The sequence below is a fragment of the Enhydra lutris genome, unplaced genomic scaffold (genome assembly GCF_002288905.1).
Source record: "Enhydra lutris kenyoni isolate GAN:26980312 unplaced genomic scaffold, ASM228890v2 scaffoldscaffold7, whole genome shotgun sequence".
In the NCBI taxonomy this organism is placed as follows: domain Eukaryota; kingdom Metazoa; phylum Chordata; class Mammalia; order Carnivora; family Mustelidae; genus Enhydra; species Enhydra lutris.
In genome coordinates, this window is record NW_019154091.1 from 22967370 (window position 1) to 22989841 (window position 22472).

At 36.1% G+C, this 22472-nt stretch overlaps 1 protein-coding gene across 1 annotated transcript in view; it reads right to left on the bottom strand.

The window, feature by feature from the left end:
• The window catches only part of LOC111142135 (synaptotagmin 1), a 552723-nt gene extending 531002 nt beyond the window's left edge, over nucleotides 1-21721 (bottom strand). The window contains exon 1 of the mRNA XM_022495115.1: nucleotides 21629-21721. The gene's annotated coding sequence lies outside the window, so the exon portion shown is untranslated. The remainder of the gene's footprint in view (nucleotides 1-21628) is intronic.
• Nucleotides 21722-22472: the final 751 nt, after the last annotated feature.

The window sequence follows — 22472 nt, forward strand, 5'->3', positions numbered from 1 at the left end:
TGAAAAAACCCAAATAATCTGATTAAAAATAGACGACCTAAATAGATATTTTTCCAGAGAGGATATACAAATAGCAACAGATGCATGAAAGATGTTCAACATCACTCATCATCAGAGAAATGCAATCAAAACCACAATGAGATATCATCTTACACCTGTCAGGATGCTTAGACTCAAAAAGTCAAAAAATAATGAGTGGTGGCAAGGATGTGGAGAAAAGAGAATCCCTTGCACTGTTGGTGGGAATGCAAATTGGTGTAACCATGGTGGGAAACAGAATGGAGTTACCTCAGAAGTTAAAAATAGAATTACTAAAAAAAAAAAAAAAAAAATTACTGTATCATCCAGTAATTCCACTACTGAGTATTTAACCAAGGAAAATGAAAATACTAATTCAAAAAGATATATGCACCCCATGTTTATTGCAGCAGTGTTTATAAAAAACAAGATATGGAAGCAACCCAAGTATCCATTAATAGATGAATGAATAATGGATACATGTACATACACACACAATGGGATATTACTCAGCCACAAAAAAAAAAAAAAAGATGGACAATATGGATGGACCTAGAGGGTATAATGCTAAGTAAATAAGTCCCATAGAGAATACCCTAAGATTTCACTCATATGTGGAATTTAAGAAACAAAACAAATGGACTAATCACGAAAAAAGACAAACAATGGCCCTTAAATACAGAGAAAAACTGGTAGTTGCTAGAGGGGATGTGGGTGAGGTGGGAACTCAGTAAAATAAAGGAATTTAGACTATACTTATCATGATAAGCACTGATAAATGTACAGAATTGTTGAATCATTATGTTGTATACCCAAAACTAATATTGCACAGTATATTAATTAGAATTCAATTTTTAAAAGCTAATTGCATCATCAAATGACTTCACACATAATGAGTCATTAAAAATGATCTATTCCGAATAATTGTATGCTGCTAAAGGTTAAGTAACTTTAACATGTAAGGAAGAATTGTAATTGAAATAAATTTCAATTTTATATTGCAAAAAAAGATATTTTTTTTCCAGTACAAATGGAAACAAAAATAAAATGCATTCTACCTTCATCCCCCAAAGCTGGCACTCTCTACTTTCTCTCCTTGTTTTGTTGTTGTTTGTTTTTACTTCTTTGATGGCGTTTAGCTACATAAAACATACTACCACCAAATCCTTTTCCTTTTCTCCTTCCTACCTCCTTCACTCCCTCCGTCTTTTTCTCCCTCTCTCATTTTCCTTCTTTTTTCCACTTGTTTTCTGCACCCAATAAAAGGTAAGCTCTTTGAGGGCTGTTAGGTTATTGATACTGATTATTTTTAAATTAATGTTCAGTTTTCTGAATTAATGAAAGAATAAATGATCTAGATCCAATTAACTCTAAAGCCAAACCCTCCTCATTGAATTCTAGCTGTAACACCTGACAGTGATATGGCTGCAAGTAACAGCATTACTTCTGTGACCTCAATTTTCTCATTTCCAAAATGAGCATTATTGGGTTACCTGGGTGGCTCAATTGGTTAAGTGGCTGCCTTTGGCTCAGTTCATGATCCCAGGGTCCTGGGATCGAGTCCTGCATCAGGTTCCCTGCTCAACAGGAAGCCTGCTTCTCCCTCTCCTCCTCCCCCTGCTTATGTCTGCACTCTTTCTAATGTCTGTCAAATAAATAAATAAATAAATAAATAACCTTTAAAAAGGGGCACCTGGGCGTCTCAGTCGGTTAAGCCTCTGCCTTCTGCTCAGATCATGATCTCAGGGTCCTGGGATCAAGCCCCGCATTGGGCTCTCTGCTTAGCAGGAGCCTGCTTCCCCATCTCTCTCTGCCTGCTGCTCTGCCTACTTGTGATCTCTCGCTCTCTGTCAAATAAATAAATAAAATCTTTAAAAAAAAAAAAACCTTTAAAAAAGTGAGAATAATAGTGCAAATCTCACAAGGTTGAAGTAGGATTAAAGGAGTAATGCACAATAATTCTTAGAATGGCACATGGCATGTAAAGCGCTCTACATGTAAACTATTATTATTAAGTTAAATGAATTTTATAAAGACCCCTAAACACTTCAGGTTCCTTCAAACATCTTCCATATTGTTTGTTTTGGTTTTAAAATATTTTTCATATAGCTAAAATGTGCAAGATTATTCTTAAAAAATTTACATTTTGAAATACTTTAAAATCCTTAGGATTAGCATATGGTAGCCCCCAACCAAAGATATATTTAAAGTGATCATAAAATTTTTATTTATAGTAGTGTCTGAACATATAAAGGACCATAAACATTAAAAATACTAGAGATTATGATCTCTGGTAATAATAATTGATGGAAATATTAATTTTAAACAAGATATTATAATTTCTGTCACCCATTCACAGACCTGCACTTCTGGGGCTAATAATACATTATATGTTTATAAAAAAACAAAAAAATTAATTAAAAAATCTGTCATCCAAGAATACTTTGCAATATGATAAAAGTGGAACTTTAAAAAAAATCTTTACATATGATAAAATCAGTACATTTAGTATTTTATGTGTATTGACACAATCATTACAAATTATACCAGAAAATACTTAAAATTATAAAACCAAATTAGCTTAAAATAAACCAAATCACTTGTACATAATGTATTTTATAGAATTATTTCATGTTACATTAACCAAAAATGTATAACTCTTTCTAATATTAAAAATACATGCATTTGAAAATCATTATAGTTTATATGAAATAAAGTATTATTCAAAATAAAATCACCTAATAACAAAATGTACATTACACACATTGTATATAATGGAATACTGAATTTAAATGTAATATATGTGTATGTGCATCTTACTTTTCAGTTATAGTAAGCTCTGTTAGAGTTTACTCTAACAGAGCTTACTATAACTGAAAAGTAAGGGATCTAAGAGCTATTTTTCAACTTCCACATTTTTGGATTATTTGAATATATTAAATATTTTAGAGAATACATTTTCATTTAAAAAGTTAAAATACTTCTTTAAAAGCATTGCTTTTTACTAGCCAGAAACCATACTTTTTAAAAAAGTTTCCATGAGGCACCTGGATGGCTCAGTGGGTTAAAGCCTCTGCTTTCAGCTCGGGTCATGATCCCAGAGTCCTGGGATCGAGCCCTATGTTAAAGACTCTCTGCCTACTTATGATCTCTGTCTGTCAAATAAATAAATAAAAATCTTTTAAAAAAATAATTAAAAAATTTTAAAAAGTTTCCATTATAGGGACGCCTGGGTGGCTCAGTCAGTTAAACATCTGCCTTCAGCTCAGGTCATGAACCTGGTCCTGGGATTGAGTCCCACATCAGGCTCCCTGCTCAGCCAGGAGTCTGCTTCTCTTACTGCCTGCTGCTCTCCCTGCTTGTGTGCTCTCTCTCTCTCTGACAAATAAATAAATAAAATCTTTTAAAAAATTAATAAATAGTTTCCAATATAGAGAATTAAACATACATTGAAAATCTATACAGAATGAATGTCTTTGTTTTTCAGTAATAGAACTCTTCGTGCTTTGAATACGATACAGATTTATGGTACAGTTGAGGAACTCCTTAAAAACAGTAGTAAGAAAAGATGAAGAGAAAGTGAAAAGGTAAAGCGAAGAATGATTATCTATTTGAAAGATAGCACTGACCCAAATAATCTGAAATAGTAGTCCCATTAAAGTAAAATTGAAATATATCCTTTAACATGTTTGCCCTCTTAATTACCACAAAATGAACACTTATATCAACACACATTCATTTGGAATTTAATAGTGAGCTTTCTGGCCAATTTGTTTGGGGAAAGTAAAGACTGATAAAGTCATCTTTTGCCTTGTATAAAAATGAGAGTCAACTATAATTAATTCCAGTTCATGAAGATTCTTGTTACCAAGATCACACATTAAGTTACTATATTAGTTTGAAGAAAAATGGGAATGAATGAGAAACAAATGAAAATAAAATCAACAAGGATGATTCATCTAGTAGTACCCAACAAAGATTTTTAAGTGCTTACTTAGTAAGTGCTAAGGACTGCTAGGTAGGTCAGCAATGAGGATATAATTGGAAACAACATAAAAATGGTTCCTGCACTCATAGAGCACTCAAGTTCAATCTTGAGTTTTTGCACCGGGATAGTAAACATTTACTCTTCATTGCTATAATTTTATAATTTAACACATTATTGTTGGAAAAAAGTATGGAAAAGAAAACCTATCTCAGAGATTTTTTGATATAATTATTCTCAAATGAATAATCAGTAATCAAAGAATTTTAAAGATCATATCAGCCTGTATTTGTTACAGTCTCACTATTTTATCTTTAGCTAGATTTGTTTTCACTGCATTTTTTTTCAGATATTTTCTGGAAGTGTGTTTTCACACCCAGAGGATGTTAGATCACAGAGCGTTCCCAATTAAAAAGAAAAGAAACAAATAAGAAAGAAATCTGTGATGCTATGATTTTGAGAAAACACATTATCAAAATAATTGGGGGAAAAATCCCAAGATTAAAATTTCAGTGATATAAATTTTTTTTCAAGATTATTTATTTATTTATTTATTTGACAGACAGAGATCACAAGTAGGCAGAGAGGCAGGCAGAGAGAGGAGGAAACAGGGTCCCTGCTGAGCAGAGAGCCCGACATGGGGCTCGATCCCAGCACCCTGGGATCATGACCCGAACTGAAGGCAGAGGCTTTAACCCACTGAGCCACCCAGGCGCCCCTCAGTGATATAAATTTAAAGCATTTCTTTACATCCCATTCAAGATCTTCATTACTTAAATTTAGTCTCATGAGTATCCTCAACTCTAAGATATGAATTTATAAATACATTTCTTCTTTTTAAAATTTTTTAATTTTTTTATTTATTTGAGAGAGAGCGAGAGAGACCATGAGCAAGGAGAGGGGAAAGCAGGGTCCCTGTGAACAAGGAGCCCAATGTGGGACCTGAGCTGAAGGCAGACACTTAGTAACCTGAGTCACCCAGGCCCTCCTAAATACATTTTCTCTTTAAAAGGAGGTAAGCATTCAACATTTTCAAATTTAAACTTGATTTAGAGTTTCCCAAAATGTGAAAAAATTTTAAAAAGTTTCAATTACTGTTCAAATTCCCAGTTTGCCAATTTTTGATAGTTCTGCAGTTAATTTTTAAAAGTGACAAACTCGTTCTCTTATAATATGGAAAAGCTGAACATTTGTTCTCAAAAATAAGTAATAAAAATTTATTTTTAGGGGCGCCTGGATGGCTAAGTGGGTTAAGCCTCTGCCTTCCGCTCGGGTCATGATCTCAGGGTCCTGGGATCGAGTCCCGCATCAGCCTCTCTGCTTGGCGGGGAGCCTGCTTTCTCCTCTCTCTCTCTGCCTGCCTGTCTACCTACTTGTGATCTCTCTCTGTCAAATAAATAAATAAAATCTTTAAAAAAAATTTATTTTTAAACAGTCAGCCATATTACATTTTTAAATTTACAATATTATTGTCTGTCCATAGCAGATACATCCACAATACGCAAAGCATAGAGAGCAGCCCATGCTAGGGTCCTGAAGCAGGAAGAAGACTGGAATATTAAAAATCTGAAAGAAGACCAACATGACCAGAGCATGAAGATGAGAGAAATAATATGAGAAATTAGGCTGGGGAATAGCAGAATCCAGACTAGGCATTGATTTGAAAGAATTAAGATGGCCAGGTTGATTTGATTATGGTGCGGCAATGGAGGTAGAGAAAAATAAATAAATTTAAAATATATTTGTGAGCCAAAAGTGATCAAGATATATTTTGGATTTGGGATTAAGGATGAGAGACCCATGAAAGCAAATTTCTAGATAACACAACTAGTTGGATGGTTGAATCATTCATTAGGATCAAAGTTACTGGGGAAAGACTAGATTTGTTGGTGAAATGAATGAGTTCAGGTTTGCATGTGGTGGATGTGAGAAGTCTTTAACATATCCCAACAGATCTATTAAATTGGCACTTGTTTTCATGTCTGGACTCCTAGTAAGTAAAAAATGATTTAGTGTACACTCCAAATTTGCCAGGAGTGCTGGCATTTTTCTTTTTTAAGATTTTAATTTTAAGTCTTCTCTACACCCAACATGGAGCTTGAACTCACAACTGGGAGACCAAGAGTCACAGACTCTACTGACTGAGCCAGCCACAAGACCCAGGAGCTCTAGCATTCTTAATCAAATATATATCCATTGTTTGAGATGCAGGTCAATAAATGACAAGCTTTCATTAAAGAATGAACTAAGCATCCCTCATAATAATATAAAAGTTCCTCAGAGTACAGATCATGCTTCTCCTCCTCTATGAAGCCATCACTGTCTCAAGTAATCATTCATTCATTCTTACATGGTTTCATAAAGCTTTGTACTCTCCAGTTGCAACTTAGAGAGGAGGCTTTAAGAACTTAACAATATCCTCTCCTTCCAACCCCAAAGCTATGTTATACATTCTGTGCCCTTGTAGTTTTGGACATGGAGACTGGATCTGACTGTTCATCTCTGACCAGAAATTATTTATGCCTCTTCTAGGGTCAAAGTAGTTACATGCTGGTGAGAAGGCTTCCAGTGCTTTCCTCACTACTGCAATGAATCCTTAAACATTATGTTAAGATGACAGTGTTATAAAAGTTCCTGAGGGTCTCATCAGTCTGGGTCCTTGAATGACTATATAGATCTGAGAAATACTCTCCCCCCCCAACCTCTGCCACACACACACACACACACACACACTGATCCATAGTGGTTAAGTAATAGGAGCAAGAAACAAGGCTTAGGTTTTTAAACCACTGAGGTTTTCCTATTGTTCATTACCAAAGCAAATTCTACCCTAGCCTTACTATTTCACAGTTCACATCTGGGTATTTTATTTTTCCTGGTTTATGGTGTGTCTCAACTGAAATTTATTTCATTCTTCTATAGGTGGTTGAAGATGTCTGGAAGTTTGTGCTCCTTAAATAGTTTCAAGCAATGAATGAAATGACTGAAAGATTGAGGACATAATCTCCAATCTTAGGCACCATTATGGAGAAATTCACACAGACAGTAGGAAAACCAAAGGAATAATGAAAGGTGTCAGAGAGATCTAGTAAAATCATATCACTAATTTAGAGACAGATTGAGGGTCTTTCTATTATTTGCCTCTTTTTAAATTTGAACACAAAATTCTAAATATCTGTGCTAGTCTTTATTGTCTATTGGTTCCATAAACTAGTTCTGTACTTTAAAAGAAGAGAAATAACATTCTAAGCATATCTGTGTATTTTTCTCTACAAGAAAATTTACCCATAACCAAAAAAGGAGTACAACACATTGACACACCCCGATGTTCATAGCAACATATCAATAATAGCCAAATTATGGAAAGAATGCAAATGTCCACTGACTGATGAATGGATAAAGAAGATGAGGTGTGTATGTATATACACATGGAATATTATTCAGCCATAAAAAAGAATGAAAACTTGCTGTTTGTAACAATGTGGATGGAGCTAGAGTAATATGTGAGGCGAAATAAGTCACTCCAAGAAAGACAAATACTATATGATTCTCTCATATGTGGAATTCAAGAAACAAAACAATCATGGGGGAAAAAATAGGAAAACCGAGAAACAGATTATAGAAGAAACTGAAGGTTACCAAAGGGGAGGTGGATGAGGGGAATGGGTGTTATAGTTGATGGGGATTAAAGAGTACAGTTGTGATGAGTACCAGGTGTTGTATGAAAGTGTTGATCAGTAAATTGTACACCTGAAACTAATACTGTATGTTAAATGGAATTCCAATAAAAACTAATAAAATAAAACAACACAATAATCCAGTGCAAATTTACAAAAAATTACCCATACATGAATATAGCAAGAACATTTTAAGTTTGGTATGGAAATGCTATTAAACTTCATGCATTTGCTGTATGATGATCCCCTATATTTAAAATAAGCCACTGCAAATTTCTGTATATCTATTGTACTTACATATGCTTAATTTTTAATTGTACTATATTTTAAAGTGAACTATATTTTTTTGAAAATTGGTAATACTTTTATGAGAAGTATTTTTTAAAAAAACTGCAGATTGTTACTCGTTAGTATGTTGTTAACTCACTTAGCCATGACCAGATTTATTTAATGAATTAGAAAAAAGAGAACTGAAGAAGAATACTAGAACATAACACCATAAAAAAAGATTCTATTGTATATATCCATTCATCTGTTAATGGACATCTAGGTTCTTTCCATAGTTTGGCTATTGTGGACATTGCTGCTATAAACGTTCGGGTGCACATGACCCTTTGGATCACTACATTTGTATCTTTAGGGTAAATACCCAGTAGTGCAATTGCTGGGTTGTAGGGTAGACTTTTGTCCATATTGTGTATGCGTATTAAGTATACATAATAATTTTAAAATGTTTTTAAAGATTTTCTTTGACAGAGAGCACAAAGATGGGGAGCAGTAGACAGAGGGAGAAGGAGAAGCACGCTTCCTACTAAGCAGTGAGCACGACGTGGGGCTCAATCCCAGGACCCTGGGATCATGACCTGAGCCAAAGGGAAACGCTTAACTGACTAAGGAACCCAGGCTCCATGTGTATACATAATAATTTTATAGAACGCTCTCTTCCAACTGTCTCTTAGGCACTGGCAAATCAGAGATGATAAAAAAAAAAATCATGGGGCACCTGGATGGCTAAGTGGGTTGAGCCTCTGTTTTCAGCTCAGGTCATGATCTCAGGGTCCTGGGATCGAGTCCCACATCGGGCTCTCTGCTTGGCAGGGATCCTGCTTTCTCCTCTCTCTCTCTGCCTGCCTATCTACCTACTTGTGATCTCTCTCTGTCAAATAAATAAATAAAATCTTTTAAAAAAAATCATTGCAAAATCCTGAAACACTTGCAGTTAGTGGCACAATCAGCAATATTTTAAAAGATCCAAATCTATGCAAGTATATATGTATCTACATATTAAAACATAAGGTAGTTGGATACAAAAGAACCTTGGTTCCACAGATGAGGAAAACAGAGCATGTCACTTATTGGCCAGAATACTGATTATAATACTCAGCATAATACTCTTTATATTCACACATAGGTGGTTTTGTGCAATTTCAGCAAAGAAAACTCCATTTTCAAAATAGGTCACTATCAAAGTATATAATGTCCAGAGGAATCTTAAGGGAAAAAAAGGCGGCCATTTAAGATTGACGCTTTAATTATTACTTCATTACTGCTGCAGCATATTGAGTGGTACTGTAATCTCACAAAAGTTAATATACCTCTTCAGCACCCAGTTTACTATCATAAAGTGACCTAGGTAGACTTGGGTTATGGAGTTCTTGAAATCAGGATATGAAACTAGATAAAGGAAAAATAATTTCCGGTTAAGGCGCTGAGACCCGTGTTGTCTAAATGACAATCGACACAAAATGATTTGTTTCATTATGTTTCCAGTGTTTATTTACTTTTGTTTCAAAATCTAAATTAGAGTTTTGTAGGATATAATCAAATATATACTCAAAAGGAAATTACATTGAAAAAAAGCATTAATGTGATAAAAAGCCAAGGTGTTCACTTAAATTCAGAGAAATAATAAAATTGGGGGTAGGCCATGTATGCGATTCCCTTAGAAATGGAGGGCAAAACAAGAAAGGTTATCAAGATTCAACAGAAGATACATAGAAAGTGTCTAAGGGATACATGCCACAAAAAAAAGGGAGTTACACTTCTAAAGATGAATATGGAAAATGAAAATACACACTTGTAAGACACCTAACAATGCATTTTGAAAGTCAGAGTGGAAATAGTATGTATTCCATGATTGTAACCATAAAAAAATGTAAGCCAATGGGTTGCCTGGGTGGCTCAGGTAGCTAAGTGCCTGTCTTCAGCTCAGGTCACGATCCCAGGGTCCTGGGATCAATTCCTGCATTGGGTTCCCTGCTCAGCAAGAAGCCTCCTTCTCCCTCTGCCTCTACTGCTCCCCCTGCTTGTACTCTCTTATTCTTGGTGAAATAAATAAATATATATATATATATATATTTTTAATGTAAGCCTATGAACAGACTGGAAATACATCACACAGATATGAGATACCACCTAAACTGAAATGATGTTGAGGTTATATACAATCATATTGTTTTGAAAATTTCCTTAATCATGTTTAAAGATTGTTTTAATTAAAGTATTAAAGCATGGTTCTACTCTGAAACCAGTATCTTTACACTTCAGCTCTGTTTGCTGTGTCTTCCATGAGCAGACCAAACTCATTCCCTCTATAGGGCTTCTGCACCTGGTTTCCTCTGCTTACAGGGCTCCTCCTCAAATTTTTATGTCGTGGCCCCTTCTCCTTTTATGCCTCAACTTGCATAATTTTAGTTGACGAGACTCCCCAATATTGCCTTATTTACTCGCCTGTTTTATTATTTTATAGTGTTTCTCACTTTTTGAAACCACCTTAGTTGTGTTTTGGTGTTACTGATGCTAGTTTTCATCATCTGTATCCTTCCCTAGAATGCAAGCTGTGTTAAAAGCAGGAAGCTTGTCTCATGGGTTCCTTTCTGGGTTCCCAGCATCCAAAACAGTGCCTGCATGTAATAAAACCGTGTTGGTGCTTCCTGAAGAAAGAAACATTATTCCTAAATAATTCCTTTTCATTTTGGGGTACAGCAAGGAGAAAAAGTATCATATTTTTGTGCAAATTCATTCTGTTCCATCTGTAACAATATATAGATGGTTAGGGCAATAAGGTAGTTATAAATTGGAAGTTATTCCCCCCCCACCACCACAACACACAACAAAAATTTGAAGTATTGACCGCTGCACAGCTGGTGCTGTACGTATCTTCAGTTGGCTCTACTGAGTTCAGAATTTAAGAATCCTCAAGTTTTCTAAGTATCTGCGTACTGTATTAAAAAAAGGGAGAGAAAGGCAGTAAAGACCCCAAAAGAATTAAATGACATGCAATTAGCCCTCCACCTCTGATATTCAGTCTCTCCACACAGATATAGTCATACCTGTTGTCAGATTGTTGAGCATTTCCATATTTGTTGGTAAATGGCCATTGCTTCAAGCCTCTGAGTGCCACTACTCTCCACAACCTCAACTACTATGGACCGTTCTGTAGAATTTTCTGGATCTTCCCCTGATCCACCAACTGAGGTGTTAAGTGTCTGGAACAGTAGGGGCTCTCCAGAGGGCTGATACGGGCTCCAGCCATAGGGGCTGATCCACCATTAAGGTCAGCTGCCTATACCTTAGGAACTGGGTGTTTGCTGCTTTTGCTTGCCCTAAATCTAGCCATTTTCCTTCTTGTAACAGCAAAACTCTTTCCATTTAGTTAAATAATACTATGTCCAACTTTTAAATCCAGGGAGGACACAATGGTCAGCCTACATAAATATCCTATTTCATGGGTTCAGGGCAAGTGACCCAAGTTGTTCACATCAAGTTTATCCTGGAATTTTTTGGCAAAAAAAAGATGTTCTCTTTACATCAAAGTTTCTTACATAACCCTATAGTTACTTGGTGCATTGCAACCACCATAAACAAAGAGCCTGAGTCTGAATAAAGTGATGGCAGAGGAAAGTAGAATCAAGATGAGAGGTGGGAAGGGAGTAGGGGATCCTATGATTTGGTTTCCCATTTCCAGCTAGTACTAAATCCAAAATACTCTTGAACTCTATGGTAACATAAGTTCTAAAATCCCTTTTCTTTCTTAGATCACTTTGAGTTAGGTGGAATTTTTGCAAGTGAAAGTGTTCCTGACTAATAAAAATGTGTAACAAGAGTGGTCAGTCAGATCTGCCACCTACTAACAGAGTATGAGACAATTTGCCAACATCATTACATTTTTCTTCCTAGTGAAATGAAATCTCTAGCAGTGAAATATTTTATTGAAGTTCACCATTACAGAGTAGGTATCTGTACCAAGGACTATAAGTTTCATGCTTTTCTCACATCACCACAATGGTCATATTGACTAACTATGAAGTGGATAAAGTTTGCCTGTGTGTCTCTTCAATCTCTTCTAGAAACCTCTACTTCTTGGTCACCATTTGCTCCCTTTCCTCCACTGAGGAGCTGAACGATTATATGATTGCTTATGGTTGAATAGTGGCTCTATAAATAGACTGCTTGGGTTTGAATCAATGTCCTACTATGTAACAGTCACAGGACCCTGACAAGTTACTTTTTTCCCACAATTTTCTCATGTAAAGAATTACAAATTAGTACCTACCTCTGAAGATTATTGGAAATATTAAATGGCGTGAAGCATAGAAAGTACACAGAAAAGTACCTGACATGCACATGTAAGAATACGAGAATATGATTAGCTTGTTTTTGTCCAAAAACCCCCATAAAATACCTTTCCTATGCTCTAATTAATCTTGCTTTCTTTCTGTAGCCATTTCCCAATTAAAACTCCTCTTTCCTTGTATCAGATAAGCTAGAGAGTCAATCAAGTTGGTCCACATCGCAACATGTATGGCTCCTGGCAGTCACTCCTAAATGGGTTTATTTCTTCACACTAAGAATTGCTAAGTGATGAACTTCATTCACATGAGGCTAGAATAATGATTGCGCTTGGATATGTTCCCTGCTTAGCATTCTCCATCTTGGAATAGAAGAGAAAAGTATCGATATTGAACAACTTCCATTAATATTAAGTTCAGGAAGCAGTAACAAGTTGTGTGTGCGAGTATAAATGAGGAAGATAATGAGAGATGAAGATGGAGAACTTGGGGAAAAGCTATAACACTCATTATCTCATTCATATCTCTGTGCACTCAGGAGGTGTCCTAGGACCCTATAGTTCACAAATAAGGAAACAAGTACAGTCATATCTTGTATTGCAGTGATATAGCAATGACTAAAAGGGCCAGCCGAGCCCAGTGACTCAGGCTTAGTGACTTCTCTTACATTTTAAAAAGCTGTCCTTTGAATAATTTAAAAATACAAATACAACTTATTTCAAAGTTAGGGTCACAAAAGTAATGACAGTATATTAAAATTTCCCTATCTTTTCAATGTAAATAGAGTATATCCAATTTTAGTGATGTCAGACGTTTGTTTCAAATTTTGATAGGAAATAGCAAACTACTTCATATATATTGAGAAAATCTGAAAACATACTTTTTTTTTTCCCCTTAATTAAATGCTGAGGCAGTAGGATTCAGTAGGTGAAAATTATAAAAGGCTTCCTAAGTATGTAATTGCAAGTAGGTAACTTAATGTCTTAGTCTCCTCTATTGCATCTGTAAAATGGAGAATCTCTTCATCACCAAAATTAAATAAGGCAATGTAATTCTCTAAAAATACAGTGCTATATAAGTGTCATGAAAACAATGGTTTAATTGTTATCAGAAGAACAAAATAGAAAAAAAAAAAAACTAATAGGACGTGCTATTTATCAGGACTTCCAAACATTATTGTTCTATCTTTCTGTAATCAAATTTGTTCTAGGAATTACCAATAGGATAGACTTTTCCTGTAAGACCGTAAAAACATTCAAATCATAGCACATTCCATAAACAAATTAAGAGACTGCTCCCTTATTTAACTATACAGCTGTTTTGTGAAGCTAACCTAAAATGTCTATAAATTAAGAGATAAATTTCTTGCTTGTTGGCAAAAAAATAAATCCATCTGGTAGAGATTAGTATGGGCCCTAGAGTACTAAGCTCTCTGTTCTATAGGAAAATAATTTATTAAGATAGAAAAAAGAAAGAAGGAAGAATAAGGAAAGGGTAGGAAGGGGAGAGTTGAAGAAGGAAGAAAATGTAAGGAAAGGCAAGGGAGTTACAAGATTACTCTTAGCCAGAGAGCCGAGCAATCTCTTCCACTCTAGCAGTAAGTAGTAATATGCTTCAAGGCATACGGGTCTAAAGGTCCAGAAGTCAAGAGAAGTAAAACTGTTGCTATGTGTTCAATGTAAACGATGAAACAGATTCTCAAAGCCATAACAGAACCTGTCTACTCTTTCTTGAAGGGGTTGGCTCTCCGCTCATCAATATTCATTTCGTGGTGTCTAGAAGTGCTTTAGAAAGTACCTACAAATCTTGATTTTAAAAGAATTGGAAGCTTGTATATCAAGTACTTTTTGCCTTTTTGCTTTGTTTTCAAAATTTAAAAGCAGAGCCATTTTGGTTAATTTAGGAGTATGTTGGCTTTTTGTTGACCTGTCACTTTCTTGAATTATTAGATATATCTCAAGGTGCTTGCTTGTTTTTTTAAGTTTAACATTATATTTTTTAACAAAAATACTAAAAATAAATATATGTACTATCATGTTGTTAACTAGGGTTTTAACATGAGAATTTCCTGAACCCAGACAGATAAAACTCAAGCATTTTTAGGCATATAGTAGTCTGGTTCATATATATTTAAATATAAAAACTGTGGCCTTGAGTTTGGACTCTGGTTAAAATAGGATGGTGATGTTATTCTATTTATAGGAGAGATTCTGGTGCTCTAGAAATATGCTGTAATGCCCAATGGTTCACTTTATTCATTCCTCAAATCTGATGAAAATGCTGGGGATTAGGCAGAAAGCCAGCCTTGTAAACCAGAATCTGGCAGAGAGTCTAAGTGAGAAACAGATTCAATGCTTTGCTACCTTGTCTTTCTCCTGAGAAATTGTGTCAACTGTTCTTAATAATCTTGCACACTCAAAGCCTGATGGCTGGAGAAGCTCAGCTAGGCCTTCCTACCCTATGTTATACCACATGTCCTTGTTTCAAAAGTCATTAAGTTCTTTGTCAAAAAAAAAAAAATGTTGATGATTTTTTTTCTCAAGTCAGCAGAGTATACATTTTATAGACAAGGTAAACAAGGTCCTATCCATGGTTTATATTGCTAGAATACTGGGGTACAGTACACCATGAAGTAAAAATATACTCAATTGGCTCTTTCTCCTTCTCAAGGAGAGAGCACAAAATTCTAAATTGACATTTTTGTAAGTCTAGCCTGCTGCTGTGATGCTATACCATTGTTTACAATTACAGTAACACTCACATAAAATTATGTCAGAAAATAGATTATTATTATTTTTTTTTAAAGAGTTTATTTATTTATTTGACAGAGATCACAAGTAGGCAGAGAGGCAGGCAGAGAGAGAGGAGGAAGCAGGCTCCCTGCGGAGCAGAGAACCCGATGTGGGGCTCGATCCCAGGACCCTGGGATCATGACCTGAGCCGAAGGCAGAGGCTTTAACCCACTGAGCCACCCAGGCGCCCCAGAAAATAGATTATTAATAATCCATCCTAAAAGCAATCTTAGGAGGTGTTTTACAATAATATCCGGAAGTTCCCTAGAAAAGCAAACCAATTCTCAATTATTTGCAATGATAAGGATAAGTTATGTAAATGCTTAAGGGCTACACAATAAGACACTGGTATGTATTTCAGAAGTACTAAAGCCAATCCGAGAATCTGAAATTCTTTTTAACAATAATTTCAGCTTTATCCACTGGTGTTAATAAGTACAAAAAGTTACTGATTCATAGTTTAACAATCTCACCATTTGCTTGGATCATTTTTGAGTAATGAAAAGAAATTACATGAAATAAAAGCTCTTTTATCCATTATGGTAAAACATAGAAGATCAACATCACCTTTTGAGTGTTCGTAGTAACTTTGGTATAGCTGTGTATGTTTTGTCTGAGTATTCTGTGTGTTTTTGCCCTCATGTTGATGAAAATATGCCTACAAATCTCTAAGTAGCAATTAGTAAATCCAATTACCTGCCTCCAAGCTGGAGTGAAGTCTGGGCCACAAGGCCCACCCAGAGAGGAAATGGACCTCGGATAAAAACAAGAGACTGCCCTCTAGAGGCCACACCCAGGGAATTCTCATCAGAGGGATGAGGTGGTCTTGCCTGCCTTTCCCCTCAATTTCCAGGTGACTGAAAATATGGTTGTTGTCAGGCAGGATGTAGGAGGAAGACAAGAAATAGTATGTCTTATTCAAGCAATGGTACTATAAGAATGTTCTACTTTTAAGTAACTCTGTGATTCTATGTGTGTTTAAGTGTCTATGTGCATTTTATCCTTGATTAACTAGTTAAACTATTTAGAAAGAAAAAAAAGGGAAACATTTACCTATTGAAGGAAAAAAACATACAACTCCTTTTACTCATAATATTCCTTGGCAAAATATAATAATTATATGAGCTCTACACTGTTTAGAATTAAAAGGAAAGCTATATTTCACAGGGAAATCGGTTCACTTGGAAGTGGTAAGACCCAAGTTTTAGTACAATATCTGGATTCAATTAATTGGATATTTCAACCAAAAATTAATTTTGGACTGAGGCACTTAGCCGTATGTCTTACCCACAGTGTTTGGAGTTATTACAGCAGAGTTGTTATCTGGTATGTGTGATGAAATGTCTTACCTGGCTGTTAGGAAATTATACCTTAACCAAATAGTTTCACCAGATTTTATCCTAGCTGAAAAAGCCCATTCTCATGTGGCATGGAAATTTTCCAGCTCCCATTTTGTATAACCAGCTACGAAATAAAGGGCATTTATTATCTTCATCTGCTTTACAATTTTCCAGAGCTCCTCTTTAACAAAATTACTCCCTATGTGTATAATTAGTATGTCCAACATACTACACGTGAGACCAATATAGGAATGACCAGTATTTTTTCTTTGTATCTCCACAATAGCAGTAACCAAAAAGATGAACTTTGACATCCCCTCATTTACGTTACTGGTAAATTATGGAAACCAGCATGCCACATAAACTTCCAAGCCCTGAGCATTGTAGAGACAAAACAAACAAACAAACAAACAAACAAAAAACCCAGAGAGAATAAGAACTAGTTCTATACAAATAAAATTTATAATTAAACTAAATATAAAAATTATAGAATTTAGAGAAATAATTTTTTAAATCTGCTTTTCATTTTTTTAAGATGTGGCAGAATATTCATTTCTAATACTATTACAAATGTATTATTTTTATTCTAAATTGAGCTTTGTTTTAGAACTCTCCTAAATATTGCTTTTAAATTAAGGAAACATATTTTTAAAGGAGGCTTCTTTGCAAAAGGACCTCTATAATTCTATTTCAAACTACACAAATAACATCTCCAGTGCTTACTCTTTTGACAGCATAGCATATTTCTCATTGTACACTTTAAAATAATATTTTTAAAACAGTAAAAGTTAAAGTTTTATTCATAGATACAAGAAAGGACAGCATGTTTTCTTACTTACAATAGATAGCATGAATATATTTGCAATATGATTTAAAATAAGTTTATTTTCCTTTACTAACACCTAAGTAGAATGATGTTCATATGCCCTGCTACAATAGTTTATCTTATAGTCAATATAAAATATTTCTTCGAGAACTCTTAAAATGACAGAGAAGCTGAAGGAAAAACACTATCTTCTTCTAAGAGAAGCTGAAGGAAAAACACTGTCTCTTCTAACTGGAGAAATTAAATCCCCGCTTTATAAAAATGGCCACACTCAATGGAGAGGTTTCAATCAAGTTTTCAAAAATACTACAAAAAATAACTATCATTCCTAGAGTAATTATTAAAGATACCAACCACACCCTCTTACCTGAAAAAGCAGTAATAACCATGTCATTCAATTATGTAAAAGATGGGGAAGAAGTTAACCTTTATGCAAATGTTGAAAGAAACACCTGATAGGAGCCTTATAAAAACAGAAAGTTTATCCTTCCATTACATCCAAATCATGTGAAAATATGACTTCAGCTTGTTACCTGTATATAGAGGTGCATCTTCTCATACCGAGAGATTTTGTTTTAATACACAATTCATATAAAAATAACTTCTTGCCAAAGCCATAGAAGAGCTATATAAAGGGAAAGATCTAGACCCCCTTTAATTTTGCCTCTGGGTATTCCTAGGCTTTCAACCAAAGAACCATTAAAAACACCCCAAGACATTGTTGTTTTTCTTTGAATGGTACTTTTTACAGGAGTACTCCTTAGCTTCAGCAGATTATTGATACTGTCCATTAATCTCTAATCCTTTTAGAAAAAGTTACATAATTTAAAAATGTATACACATGTATAGGCATGTATATGTAGACACATATACACATACGTGTCTACATATGTATGTGTGAGTATGTATCCCTAAATGATAAATACTTATGTATTTAGACTGCCATATACTTTATTCCTGTTTAAATAGATTTGGCCAACTTCAATGGAAAACAAATTCAGCTAAAAAGCATCTCTTATATATTAAACTTTTGATACAGATAGATTTATGACAAGCAAATCATGTAAAAATTTTAAAAATCCACAAGTAGATCAGATATTAATTTTAAAAAGCATTATTGTTTAGCAAAAACACTTGCAAGACCCACACCCACATTATTCTATGGCAGAAAGTCTAACTTTGGTCTTGGCTTTTTGTAATAACAGACCAAATTTGTTCCATTATGTAATCAAACTGTTTTATTTCTGCTCTCCCTCCCTTAAATCATCTAATCACTACCATTAGAAAAAGAAATGTTATGTTCCAATTTGGCATTAATGATATCTCTTCCCGGCTGTTGCACAAACTGGAAATCACAAGAGCTATAAGTATTTCAGGCTCATATAATTGTCTGTCTTAAGTTGAGTTCTTTAGGATTAGATTAGTTCTCAAAACCTGCTTGGGGAATTTCTCTAAATTGATTTAATAAACTGACCTCAAAAGAGATGAATTGATATCATGTCCATGGTGTCTTTAGGTTAACAGGAAGTTCAAATTAACTTTCAGATTTCTAACACATTCTGCATTTTATTTATTAATCTCCTATTTCATTTTGCAAATATAATTAAAACAAGCTACTATATTCTAGTTTTATTTTCAGTTAGCACCAAGCCTAATGTGCAAATCTTATCATGTAAATACCATGTTATTTATCCATTTTCATATTTCTTGATTAGAACTATCTGATCATTTGACCAAATAGAATAATATTGTCCATTAGGAAATGAAGCTACAAACCACTCTGCAACAACTCTCTATTGTGTGGTATTTTATGGAATTAATTTTTTAGGATTTCCTATTATAGGAGCAGCCTTTAGTTCTGATAAACATATGCAAAAGTCTAATTACCATATTTGCTCTGAAACATTAATAAGATTTACCAAGATATTCTTTTTAAAGGAGAATATATGAAGATTGTATGAAATTATCACACCAGAACATTTTGTGGGATGACAGGGAAATAATTTCCTACCATGTATCATTTCAAGTCTCTTCTCAACCCACTCATTATAAATTGGAATTAGTTCTGACTTCCAGAATATAAAGGCTTAATTTTTCAGAAGTATGTGAAAAACTCAATACTTATATGCATCTCTCTCACATGTCTTTGCTATAGTTAACATTTGTAAAAAGACATGAAAATGTTACAAATCAAGCCCAAACTTTTACCTTTCCTAAGACGGTAGAGAAATAAGCAAACAAAATCTTAATTTGCTTGCATGGGAAGTAATTGGGTTTCCTTTTTGTACATCTTTTCATGTCTAAACTTGTTAATTCAGTTGTACACACATGAGGCAATTAAGCGGTTGTCCTTTTGTCCTTGTATCCAAAAGGTGGCACCTCTAAAAATTAGTTAGCTTTCAACAGAGACACTACATTAAAAAAAAAAAAAAAAGAAAGAAAGAAAGAAAAGGCATTTAAATGTCAAAACCCTAGACAGAAGATCTTGTTTTTGTGACTCTAGGTAATTTTACTTAAATAGAAAAGATAAGTGTCTCAAATGGAAAATGAGTTTAGAAAATATGCATTACATTGATGGTAAGTGAAACCAGCTCTTCTCTAAGTCAGTGTACAAACTTATACACTAAAGATATGTGCTGAAAAAATACTTTCTGGGGTACATAAATTAGTGTGGAAAAGCAGACAGAGTTAGAAAGAAGACTGCCTTTTCTTATCCCAAGTGTGCACGTAGAAAAAATTCTAAGACTTGGCTTTTCCCCTGATAAATCAAAGGAAAGGATTCATCTGGACACTAACATCTGCTGGCTTCTCTCTGCTCATGTAGAACCCACTTGGAATGCTTTCCCATTACATTCAACTAGGCACTTCTCTTAACTCCTCCCATCTGACAATAATCACTTAGCCATCTCTGATGAATAATAGGAAAGGAAAGCTTATATCACGGATGATGGAATTAGATGCTGAAGCTGCTGTCAAGGCTCTGTCCAACAAGTACCTTTCACTTGACCTATTGTGCAGGCGGCCAGGGAACCCAGTTGTTTTGATAGCCTTCTCTTTCTTATGATAAGGCATGAGAACAAAAACAATTTTCCTTTTAAGATTTTTTAAATTTGAGGCTATCTTCCTACCATTACTTTCTAAACTTTGTTCCAGTACAAGAGGCTTCTTGGCCAGCCGAGCTTCCATGTGCCTTCCAAATGGAGTACTGAAATTGCATAAACACCATGTTTACAGCCACTAAATATTCTCATTAAAGGAAAATAAGGCAAGGCATGAATCTGATATCCAGGCAATAAAATGCAAACGCAGAGAAAAGGTAGAATGAACTGGCAATTCATACACAAAATTAGCTTTAACACAAAAGTGAAACTGTTGCTTTATTTCACCGAAGGGTTAATATTCAATAAAGTGAAAATCAACATGTACACAAAACTAACTAGAAGGTTTGTCATCTCAAAGTAGAAATCCAAACCTCTTGATAACACTAGTGTGACTTACAAATGTTTTGAAACTTTACCTTTTTTACTTCCCAACATAAAGGTTATACCAGAGAACCTGAGGAAAGTAACCATCTGTTTTTAATTTTTTTTTCTTTGCATGAGAAACCCCTGAAAGTTCAGACATTACCACTGATGGGCAATACCAAATAGCCCCACAGGACAGATGGAAACAGGAAAAGTCAGATGGTTAGCACTTAAAAGCAACAGCAATTAAGCAGTTGAAAGTGGGTTAGATCAGTGGGTTATTTTTGTTTCATTTGAAGGAATCAAGTAAGAGGCACAGACTCTTGCAAGGAGGAGATCAAGTCAAACTTGGTGCTTCCCCTCTCTGACAGCCTGGGCTGGATGGCTTGTCTACTCCCTTTATTCAGTTTAAATGCTTTCTGTACTCTAATTTTCGCAGAGGTTGCATTCTACCTCGGTCCCCCTCCCCCGCCCCCTGGGGAGGGGGCAGAAAGAAATCTTTCTCTTTTCTCCATCACCCCCACCCCCTCCTTTCCTCTGAGAAAAGGCAATCCTCTCCAGGATGAGAAAGAAACCCTGTGCCGCCTTAGGATGGGAGGAGGGTGAAGACGCGAGAGAGAGACTGAGGAGGGGCGGGGGAGGTGAGAGATTGAGATTGGGGGTGGGGGTGGGGGTCGGAGAAGAAAGAATGAGAAGGAAAGAGGGAGCAAGAAGATGGGGGATGCCCAACAGCAACTCCAGGCTCTAAATAAATCACAGGCACTGTGCAAAGTGCTTTTCTAGGAGATGAACATGTGGCTCATTATGTTTCTCACAATAGGCCACTCGGGGCTTCCTCCCCAGGTCGCAGCCTCCCACCACCAAACCCCAAGTGTACCGAGAGTAAAATGTTGCGGACGGATTCAAGCTAATGGGCACCTCCGAGGTGGCCACGCTGCCAGTCTCGCTGTCTTACCTGGAGCGAGGACCAGAAGGTGGTGCCGGTCTCCGTCCCCACTGCTCTCCCCGCGTGGACCTGTGCAAGACACACACGTCCTCTTGCTGCCTCTGCTCTTGGAGGGGCAGCCTGCAACACAAAAGGGGTGTGTGGGTGTGGGTGTGTGGGAGGTTTTTCAGGGCCACCAGCTGGTCCCAGCTGGCCACCCCCACCCTACACACACCCCTTGGGGCGCTGAGCCCCCGTCTCAGTTGAGCACTACCCTGGGGGGGCTGGCCCGGGGTGCAGCCTCAAGTTGCCGCTGCTAAGTGCTGCTGCCGCCGCCGCCGCCGCTGCAGAAGGAGGAGGTGGAAAGACACCGAGGGCAGTACTGGGTCTAGAGCATCCCCACACTGCAGCTTCTCCAGGAATCCCTCCAGTGAGGAGGCGGCCGCCCATCATCTCCCAGCCCCGAGCGCCTGATTGGTTGGTTCCACCTCGGGTACGCTGCTCCAAGGAGCCAATCCCGACGCACTAATCATAGGTGGATCCGCTCAGCCAACATCGCCCATCCCAGTTCTGTTAGTGTCTCTCCATCCCCACAGCGGACAGGGACCAGAAGAGGGAGATTTGGGAGGGCTGGGGGAGGGGGCGAACTAAGAGGGGGACAGATCCCAAGGAGACGGAATCAAGGGCATCTGATAAACCCTTTGGGTAAACGCGGGGATGCCCTACAACCTGTTCAGCAAGCCATTTTTTCAAGAGAAGGAGACAGCATAATACAAAGCTTTTTCACCCTTTCTTTCTTTCTTTCTTTCTCCTCTCTCTCTCTCTCTCTCTTTTTTTTAACTTTCAGTCAAAACCTGCTCTGATACTGAGCATG